Source organism: Orycteropus afer, unplaced genomic scaffold (genome assembly GCF_000298275.1).
Source record: "Orycteropus afer afer isolate SDZICR_OR568_19922 unplaced genomic scaffold, OryAfe1.0 scaffold00023, whole genome shotgun sequence".
NCBI lineage: Eukaryota > Metazoa > Chordata > Mammalia > Tubulidentata > Orycteropodidae > Orycteropus > Orycteropus afer.
The window spans coordinates 19398753-19410274 of record NW_006921610.1 but is presented as its reverse complement, the minus strand read 5'-3'; the positions used below and the strand labels follow the sequence as shown (position 1 = coordinate 19410274).

General features: G+C 34.8%; 1 pseudogene; it reads right to left on the bottom strand.

Annotated features, from left to right (window-relative positions):
• Window positions 1-4594: 4594 nt before the first annotated feature.
• LOC103192040 lies at window positions 4595-5178 on the bottom strand (annotated as a pseudogene).
• Window positions 5179-11522: the final 6344 nt, after the last annotated feature.

Below are 11522 nucleotides of genomic sequence, written 5' to 3'. Positions count from 1 at the left end.
GTTTATTTACTGGTTCCTTGGAGATCTCTGTGTAGCTTGGCATCCATCTTCCTCCATCTCTGCTTCTCCATCTTGCTTGCTTAAGCCCTTTTATATCTCAGAAGAGACTGACTCAAGACACACCCTACACTAATCCTGCTCATTCACTTAACAAAGACAACTCATTCCTAAATGGGATTATAACCATAGGCACAGAGGCTAGGATTTACAACACATATTCTGGGGGGACAAAATTTAATCCATAACAGATACTCTTATTTAACACCAGATAATAAGATGCTTAATCTTTGACTCCATAATTCCATTTGTGGTAATCTAGTTTCAGTAAAAATCCTAATACAGGGGAAAAAAATATAAATTAAAAGTGAAAAATTCTAAATAATTTATTATTTGTAATAGAGAAAAATGTAAAAAATGAAATGTCTAATTATAGATAAATCACAGTTTACTATGGTACATCTATTTGACTACTACTATGAAACTGGTTTTTGGTTTTGATATGAAACTGGTGAAAGGATGTTGATGTGGTAGCATTATGTAATAGGCAAATTCCATGTTAAGAAAGCAAGATGAAAAACAAAAACAAAATTCATTTCAACTATTTAAAAAAAATATATGCTTTAAACAAAGACATAGACATGTTAAGGGGAATAGCAAGTAGAACTTAACATTTTCTCAAATGAACATCTCTTTTCTTGTGGGAAAATAGTTAAGTACTATACTAATTAGGATTAAGCTTGAAAACACCATGTCGAATCAAGATGGTTATGTTATTCTGAACATGCAAACCATTATAAGAGAAACAACCTGGCAGAGGCAAGATATTTTTCTTTCATTTAATTAACAGAGCCAAACACCATTTCTGGCACATATTAGAATCTTATATATTTGTTGAATAAATTAACTTTATTAAAATCTTCTGAGTGGAAAGACAATCAATGGAGACTAACTCCAAGATGATGCAGAAGTTGGAATCATCAGACAAGAATTTAAAAACACTTATTATAACTATGCTCATAGAAATACAGGAAAGTATGCTAATAATGAATGACCAAATGGAAAACCTCAACAGAGAAACAAACTATAAAAAGAAGCAAATGGGAATTCAAGAACCAAACAATATCTGAAATAAAAACTTAATTGGATGATGTTAATTTTTTTTTATGCACTTAAAAAATGACTTTTTCTTTTAGATTCTGAGTTTGCTTTCATAGTACAAATGTGGCCCTAATCCCCAGAATATATATATATACCATTTTCCTTGGAGTTAGTGGATTTAAAATGTGTTTGGGTATCTGTAAGTCAAACTAAGACCTTTTCTTCCTTTAAATATCATATTTTTTCTTTGCCATTTTTCAGACATCTTTTTCTTTCACATGGATTATAATTTTATGTGATTAAAATGATACTATACATGCAAGTAAGATTTTACTGAAGATAATTCAGAAATGTTTGCAGCAGTAAATTGATAGAGAACTTCCAGAGGTTCAAGCTGGATTCAGAAGAGGACGTGGAACAAGGGATATCATAGCTGTTGTCAGATGGATCTTGACTCAAGGAAGGGAATACCAGAAAGATGTTTACTTGTGTTTTATTGACTATGCAAAGGCATTTGATTGTGTGGATCATGACAAATTATGGACAACATTGAGAAGAATGGGAATCCCTGAGCACTTGATTGTACTCATGAGGAATCTGTACCTTGACCAGGAGGCTGTCGTTCAAACAGAACAAGGGGACACTACATGGTTTAAAATCAAGAAGGGAGTGTGTCAGGGTTGTATTCTGTCTCCACACTTATTCAATCCATATGCTGAGCAAATAATCCGAGAAGCTGGACTATATGAAGAAAAACATGGTATCAGGATTGGAGGAAGAATCGTTAACAACCTGAGATATGCAGACGATACAACTTTGCTTGCTGAAAGTGAGGATGACTTAAGGCACCTACTGATGAAGGTTGAAGAATACAGTCTGCAGTATGGATTACATCTCAACATAAAGAAAACAAAAATCCTCACAACTGGACCAATGAGCAGCATCACAATAAATGGAGAGAAGATTGAGGTTGTCAAAGAATTCACGTTGCTTGGTTCTACAATCGATGCCAATGGAAGCAGCAGTCAGGACATTAGACACCGTGTAGCATTGGGAAAGTCAACTGCGAAGGAACTGTTTCAAGTGCTGAGGAGCAAGGATATCTCCTTGAGGACTAAGGTGTGCCTGACACAAGCCATGATATTTCCATCGCCTCGTATGCATGTGAGAGCTGGACAATGAATAAGGAAGACTGAAGAAGAGTTGATGCTTTTGAGTTGTGGTGCTGGCGGAGAATGCTGAAAGTACCATGGACTGCTAAAAGAACTAACAGATCTGTCCTGGAGGAAGTGCAGCCAGAATGCTCCTTGGAAGCAAGAATGGCCAGACTCCGTCTCACTTATTTTGGTCATGTTGTAAGAAGGCACCATTCCCTGGAGAAGGATGTCATGCTTGGTAGGGTGGAGGGTCGACAAAAGAGGGGGAGGCCTTCAACGAGATGGATTGACACGGTGGCTGCGATGATGAGATCAAGTATAGCAGGGATTGTGGGGCTGGCGCTGGATCGGGCAGTGTTTCATTCTGCTGTGCATGGGGTTGCTATGAGTCGGAAACGACTCGACGGCACTTAACAACAACAACAACATATTTTAAATTAGAGTAAATGCATATATTAATGATGAGAGAATTTACATTTTTATGATATTAATATTTTCCACAAAAGAACAGGGCATAGTTTTCCATTACTTCATATTATGCTTTAAATTTTTCAATATATTTTCATAATTCAATATTTGGGGATATTCACAAGAGACTGTTTTATACATTTATGCATTGTTTGAATACTAATAAGCAGCACATATTTTTGAAATAATTTAAGACAAATCTTTCAATAAAAGTAAAAAATGTCTTAAAAAAGTCTTTTGAGTAGATCATTACTGTTCCAATAATGAAGAGGGGAAAAATAAAGCACTCACGATGTTTATAAATCTCAAATTCTAAAATATGGGAAGTTAAAAAAAAATCATGAAAGGAAAAACAAATCAAGTTTAGTTATCTGTCAGATGAACGGCACAATCACTGGCTTATCTATATTCTGAAGGGATTTTGTTTCTGTAAATATAAGAAGTTCCTGGGGCATGCTAGTTATATATACAAGTAAATACATTTTATAAATATGTGAAAAGATCCATGTTAACCTTAGAAAAACTAGCAATAAAAAAAGGTATCATGCCACAGCTTCAACTTCATTGTTTTACTATCATGAAATACAAGTACGAAATATTCTACAAGTTTTGCTACATGAAGAGGCAAGTGTACAGAATCAGTACCTCTAGCACTAGCCACTATACCAACAAACTTAATGGAAATTTTTTATTAATTCTGTAAGGTTTTATCATGAGTAAAAAAATCTTTCTACTCTTTTCCCCTGTGAATTTACATTTGTCTTAACGTTCCTCTTCAGCTGCTTTGGAGAACTTTAAACAAAGGCCCAGTGAGAAATCTGATTTCATATTGCTTGAGCTTTCCTATTCTTTTATCTGGTATCAAAAACGGGTGGTCTCCTTTGCCTTCTTCCTGTTTAGAAAGGCAAATCACTATTTTCTGAAAAGCTCAGAATATTATGATAGTAACTGGTTATCAGTAATTCATGGACCCTCTAAGACAAATCAACAGCCAGAGTCAGAAGACTCCATGGGTGCTGGAGAAAACCAAGTCTGCAAACGTTCAAACTGGCTTTCTTGGTTTACCCACCAAAGTTTGAAGTGTTAATAAAATCAAACCTCACAAGTGAAGGGTTAAAAAAATCAAAGCTTACAATAATTTACACTCAGCTAAAATGGAATGTTACAATAATAACAATAATAATAATAAAATTCCAGGCTTTCAGACTTCAGATTTAGTTAATGACTACTGTCTGACTCCTGTGAAAAGTTATCTTATAGGGGCACCAAAATCGCAAAGAAGAAGCAAACTGACTGAAAGGAAGGAACGGACTGATTGTGGGACTTGGCTGACCAAACCCTGTGACATCTTAAACCTTGAGACAAAGGAATGAGAAGTTCAGAGAGAAGAACAAAAGACTAACTCAGACAATCCTTGGTTGGTCTCTATAGCATGGAGAGTCAGCCCATTTGCTTTGCTGCTTGCATCTCTTAAATAAATTCTCCTTTTCTATTTCTCTGGCCTGGTTTCTCTCAACATTACAAAGTTAACACAGTATCAGCTGATAAAGAAAAAGCAAACTGTGCTGGTGCCCAGCATCCAACACTGAGTTTTCTTATGGCAGACAAAAGATAACAAGAGCATCATTTATTTTATTGGGAAATGTAAAAAAAAATATTAAAAGATTGTTAACTTCCTGAAATATTAGAAACTAATTTTAGTTTTATAAATAAATAAAATGGTGTTTCTTTTTTAAAAGTTTTAATCCTTATCCATGCTGCTTGAAAAAAAAAAAAAAATCATTCAGTTATGTTACTCTTGAAGGACATATTTTGGGGTATTTAAAATAACATATATTTGAAAAATTGAGCCACATTTGTAACTGCCAAAATTATGCTTTGTTCTTGATATAATCATCTTTGTTGTTCTTTTTACACCCCAATTATAACCCTGGTCATATTGATTTCTGTGGTAGTAAATTGATCTAGAAGAAAATCAAGGTCTTCCTCAAGAGAATCAAGATTCTTTGTGGCACTTGCTAAGTTCTTTTCCAACAGTGACTGGGCTTTATCAATATCATATTCAAACATTCCATTTGCCCCCAACCACAGACACACTTTGTCAGTAGGGGGAACTAAAAGCTTTGGAGTACAGCTTATCTGCAGTAAGGAGCGTGTCTCCAGTGCATTGGTGGACTCTGTTTTCTTCTGCATGTATTTAAGAATTTCTAAAGTCTGCTTAATTCCTGGAATCTGATCTTTTAGCCTCTTTTTCTTTTGAGCAAGGTTGAGTTCCATAAACTTATACTTCTGGTACTGTTCATCCAACTTCTTTGGTACTATATCTGCAGTATCATTCCCAGGCTATTTCACGAAGGAATCTGTCTTCCACAAACACAGCCTCAGGAATCCCCAGATAGAGTTACCATCCATTCCCTGTGGCCATTTCTTCATGAACATCCTTATCTGCTGCCATCTTGGTGAGGTGAGTCTTGATAGTGCACTTATAAAACTCATCTTTTTACCCAGGACTCTTATTATCTTTCCTTTTTCTCACACAGATTTTGTAGTTAAACTAATATTACCTTTTCCAGGAATACTTAACTGTTCTGAAATTTGGAAAGACTAAAGTACCACCAAGGAAAGAAGCAAAAAAATTTTGTAGAGTATTTGTTGTTAAGTGCCGTCAAGTTGATTCCAACTCATAGTGACCCTATGTACAACAGAATGAAACATTGTCCTGTTCTGCACTAGCCTCACAATCCTTGCTATGCCAGAGCCCATTGTTGCAGCTACGGTGTCAATCTATCTCATTGAGGGCCTTCCCCTTTTTCACTGACCCTCTACTTCACCAAACATGATATCCTTCTCCAGGGAATGGTCCCTTCTTACAACATGATCAAAGTAGTTGAGATAAAGTCAGGTCATTCTCACTTCCAAGGAGCATTCTGGCTGCACTTTTTCCAGGACATATTTGTTAGTTCTTCTTCCATGATCCTGAGACCAGAAGAACTAACTTTCAGTATGGTAAAGTAAAAATGAGTGGAAACACATTTTTGATGAAAAATTGCTGGAATCACAATTTTTAAAAAAGTTTATCTCTGTTTTATCATCAACATTTATAAGACAAGTTAAAATTACAGGAATGAAAGTATATGGAGTCTTCTCACTATCCACAAATAAAGATAAGGGATTAACTTTGCTGATAGGAATGGCAATAAACAAGATGTGGATAACCAGTACAATATCATTAAGGAAAAAAGAAGACATGGAGAGGTGCACAAGAATGACAGACAACAACTAAACACTATTACATACAAAATCCTGCATTATCAGTAATAATACATTAATCCATGAGTGGATACATATGTAGACAGTCAATATGATGAGGTATGGGCAGGCTAATTGTACTATACTCACAAACATATATAGTTTTGGCAGACGATATTTCTACATATTTATTTATATATGCTGTAGAAATGTCCATGTATATAGTAGAGGTAACAAGACAAAGTTATGAAAAGTTCTTAGCTGTAACAAAACATCTTGAGGGAGTGAGTCAATGGGCCTGGGATCAGGACCATAATCATTGAGTATATCAAGATCAACTGGCATAACATAGTCCATAAAGACAATATTCCATGCTCAACTTTGGTGAGTAGCAACTGGAACCTTAAAAACTTGTAAACAGTCATGTGAAGTGCAATTATTTGTCTTTCATTATCTGGAGCAAAGAAATGTGAAGAAAATAAAAGACTCATGGAAACAATACTTCAAGGAGTTAGTGAACCTCAGCCTCCATGATCCTGAGACCAGAAGAACTAAATGGTGCCCAGCTACCTCAGTCAACCAGTCTGAAATATGTCACAATAGGAGATGCTGGATAGAGTGGGAGAAAGATTTAGAACAAAACTCAAAATAATAATAAAAAACACCAGGCTTATTCGTCTGATAGAGACTGGTGGAAACCCTGAGACTATGTCCTTTAGTCACTCTTCAAATCTGGAACTGAAATCATTCCTGTGTCAAATTTCAGGTAAACAACAGGTAGGCCTAGAGGTGAACAATAAGACCAGGAAAGTATTGCATTCCTTGAAACAATCATCCATAAGATAATAAAAGGGCAGCATTTGCCCAGGGATAAAGCTCAAAAGGCAGGAATACATAGAATAAGACAAAGGTAAGTGGTAACCACAGGGAGGAAGTGGGAAGAAACCTGTTACATTGTGGGGACTCCGGTCAATGTCACAAAAGACAATGTGTATGAAGTATTGAATGGAAAAACAATTTTCTCTGTGAACTTTCAACCAAATTGGAATAAAAAGTTATAAATACATAAAACTAAGGGAAAGTGAGCTCGTATGTTGAAGAATTTAGAGGAAATTTCACTAATGGAAGGAAGCGAAAGTTTCACTTTTACTAATGGTGAATACAAAGGCCATTGTAAAAGTATTAAATAACTAATGCGGTCATAAAGAATTACAGATCTGAAAATCAGGAGAGGAAAGAATCAGAGGTTAGCCCAGCATTAGGGGACGACTTGGATAATATTCAGTAATGTGGAAAAACTTGTTGAAGTTGGTCCATATCATTATTGCAAATTCACTTTTTCTTTAGGTAATGCATTTTTCATATGTACCTAAGCAATTAAAAACCAAAGACTTAGTGCAGGTTGTTTCTATGTACCTGAAACCTGCAACATTTTAGCCTTGCATTTCAAAAGCTATTTATGACCTCAAAGAGAAAGAAAACATATATATTTTTTGGTATGAAGTTGGAAAAACACATGAAAATAAAGTTAATATTATATTAAAATATCCTGTCTCATTGTTAACTCACATTATAAAGAAGTTTAAATTATGTCCAATGCCCCCAGCTTGAAGAAGTTACAGAAATGTGAAATTTCCTTCTCTAAAGTCACGTACACCAAATGTACTGAATATATGGAAGTGCTACTATGGGTATGTCCCTAGATGGTACAAACTGTCTGAGCTCAACTGCTAACCTAAAGATTGGCAGGTTAAGCCCATTCTGAAATGAAGCACCTTAGAAGAAAGACCTAGTCATCTGCCTCCATAAAGATCATACTTTAAAAAAAACTCCATGGAGTACTTCTACTCTGTAACACATGAGGTCGCCATGAGTGAGAATTGACTCCATGGCAACGAATTAGGTTTGCGTGTGTTTGTTTCTTTTTCGTTTGTTTGTTTGTTTTTCACTGTAGATGCATTTTTTAAAAAAATAACCTAAACGATTGACAGCACATAACAACAACAACAAATGATTAAGGAAAGTACCAACCTCATAGGTCATAGCAAATATTTGTTAATAGAAATATATTGGTATATTTGTAATTATTTCATACACCACCACAGGGTGACAACAAATCTCAAAGGCAAACATCAAACAGTCTGAACCGCTCCACAGAGCCTCCAGCAAAGCCCCAGCTTGCCCTATGCTGACTCTTTGACACTGTTTCAAAGAGAACATGGATTCATCAGGAATCCAATTTGTTGGAGGTTAATAACATTTAACATTTAATTGCAGAGGTCTGTTAGCATAGGATTTAGGAAAGGGATGGATAATTTAGACACTGATGAAAGGAAGCTAAAGAATGCCAAATTCAGGTATTGCTTCATAGTGAGAAATTTCTCTTAAGAAAAGATTATATAAAGCTCTGAATATAGTTATAATGAAAAGGATGAGACTTTAGAATCCCACATTTTGCCAAACTGAGAAACTAGACATGACATGTTATTAACATTTTCACATTTTGAAAGTTTTTTTTTTTTTTTTCTTGAAATTCTCTTGAGAAAAGATTTGGTCTTCAATTTTCTTCCCTGTATTACAAAAGGGTGCTCTTAAAATACAAAATGGTAGTTGAAACTAATAAGATTCAGGATTTGTACCTTTAATAAGAAGTTAACGATTGGCAAGAGGCATCAATAATACTTGGGGAAATCTATAGAGATAATTTATATCATTTTTCAATTGCTTCTAAATAAAATATCAGGCACCTTATTGAAAAAATAGAGAATTATGTGATTTTAATATCAAACCTGAAACTCACAAAGAAAGATAATATATTAAAAAACTTAATTGCAATTGTGCACTGATATTGGAAAAACAATACAGTGTTGTCTTCTATTATTAAAGAATATTAACGATTACACATAACAGACAGAAATACAGAGTTTGACATAGCAACTGACTTCAATTATTATTCAACACATTGACCAAGCACTTTCAAAATTTTTTCTAAGCAAACCCTATTGAATATCTGTCTTGAAAATGCATAAATCAATATTAAAGACAAAGTTTATTTGACTTGTAGTCAGATTCTAATTCTACTCTCATTTTTTCTACGGGCTAAATAATTACAAATACCACTGATTAATTCTGTAGTTAATGAGAAATTAAGGCATTCATCAATTTCTCCCCAAACCAAAAACAACACTTAGCTAAAATATATTTCATTGCTGACAAGGGAAAGGAAAATAGTTAGAAAATACTGTTTTGTAGATAAATGCTAATTCTAATCTATTTCAATTTTAGTTGCGATACATAAATATATTTTAAACTCATTACTATTTTTCTCCTCCACTATACATATGTTAATAGTACATCTTATTTTATTTTATGCTAAAATAAATTGATTAGATGTTTTCAATCAATCAGTATATTATTTTTCCAAGTAATAACTCATTATAATAAAAAAATCTTTATTGGAGCTGATGGAATATTTTAATTAACACATTTACAATTTCATTTAATTTCCTTCCATATAAAATTATTTAATCCAATAGTTTTGCTTACCTTTAAAACCATTTTAATTGGCAAAAATTTGGAAGAGAGAATGTGGGGTATTTTGAAAATCAAGTTTATCTATAAAATTAACAATCGTAATGATCACAAGGGAGCTCTGGTAGCTTAGTGCCTAAAGCACTTGACTGCTAACCAGAAGGCTGGTGGTTCAAATCCACCAGCCACTCCTTGGAAGGAAGATGGGGCAATCTATATCCGTAGTGATACTGCCCCAGAAACCCAAGGAGGGGTCGCTATGAGTTGGGTCTGACTTGACTGCACATAATAACAGCAACAACTACAATTATCAGAAGAAAATGTATAGTACTAGTTCAATTGACTGGAGAAAATATCATCATCTTAAGATAGTCTCTTCACTGTAACATTTATAAACTTTGACTGAATTAACTGTTTGCCATGTAAATTAATTATCTAATTTCAGTAACAGGGCTAGATTAATGGATGGCTTACCAACACCATTCTTTAGCATAAAATTCTCTTGTCAGTATTATTTCCATTATACCACCTATCTAATGGAGGTCCAGCTCAACATTTGGGACAGGAAAAATGTTAAAAATCACTTTAAGGATTAAATTGATAACTTATTCTTGCCTGTTTTCTTGTTCCATTTTAAGTTTTCAGTGTAAGATGAGCAAAGACAAGAAATTATGGTACATTTTTAAGTTTCCATATTTACATTTATTTAGAAATTTCAGTGAGTTATCCTGTCCGTTCTAGGCAAATTTGGTTCTGGGAAAGGTTGGCATTAGTTATCCTCTTACATTTTTATTTCCCCTTTGTTTGATATGGTTCCTTCTTCCACCAAGTGCCTGACACTTTCACGCTGGTGATCCAGAATTCCACATGATAACCCTTAATCAATATATATATATATATGTTGTTGTTGTTGTTACTTGCCGTTGAGTCAGCCACGACTCATAGCGACCCCTCCTTGGGTTTCCGAGGCAGTATCACTACAGAAGTAGGATTGCCCAACCTTCCATATATAGAGTGGCTGGTATATATTATATATTTTTTTTTTTTTTTTTTTTTCTCTTCTGAGTAAAGCTGTGGTTTTCTTGGCATCTTTAAAAATTGCCACTGTGGAATAATTCTTAAAGAAGATACAAATTGATTCCAGAGATATTAAATATCCTCCCAGCTAGTATGAGATAAACCAATACTTTCATAGATTGTCAAATTCCTTATCTATGTAATTTTTGTACTTCTGCATTGTTGGTTTCTTATTAGAGAGAAGGAATAGGTCAGAGGAATGCTTTAGGAATATGACTTTCCATAACTATAATGGGTGTCATTCTCATCAAAGACCATAAGAATAAAAAAAGTTTGCAGTGTTCAATCTGAGTGATAATATATGGTAGCTTAATGTTGATAATGAAAAAAAAAAAAAAAAAAAGCAAGAAAATTGTTGTTGTTAGGAGCCATCAAGTCAACTCTGACTCACAGCGACCCCATGCACAGCAGAAGGAAATACCACCTGGTCCTGCATCAGCTCCACAATCCTTGCTATACTTGAGCCCACCACCACCACAGTCACTGTGTCAATCCATCTCATTGAAGGTCTTCCCCTCTTCCATCGGCCCTCCACCTTAACAAGCATGACATCCTTCTCCAGGGAATGGTCCATTCTGACAACATGACCAAAGTAGGTGACACGAAGTCTAGTCGTTCTCACTTCCAAGGAGCATTCCAGCTGCACTTCCTCCAGGACATATTTGTTAGTTCTTTTAACAGTCCATGGTACTTGCAGCATTCTTAGCTAGCACCACATCTCAAAAGTATCAACTCCTTTTCATTCTTCCTTATTCATTGTTCAGCTCTCACATGCATATGAGGCAATTGAAAATACCTTGGCTTGGGTCAGGCACACCTTAGTCCTCAAGGAGACATCTTTGTTCTTCAGCACTTGAAAGAGGTCCTTTGCAGCTGATTTGCCAAATGCTATATGTTGTTTGATGTCCTGACCGCTGCTTCCATTGGCATCGATTGTAAGAC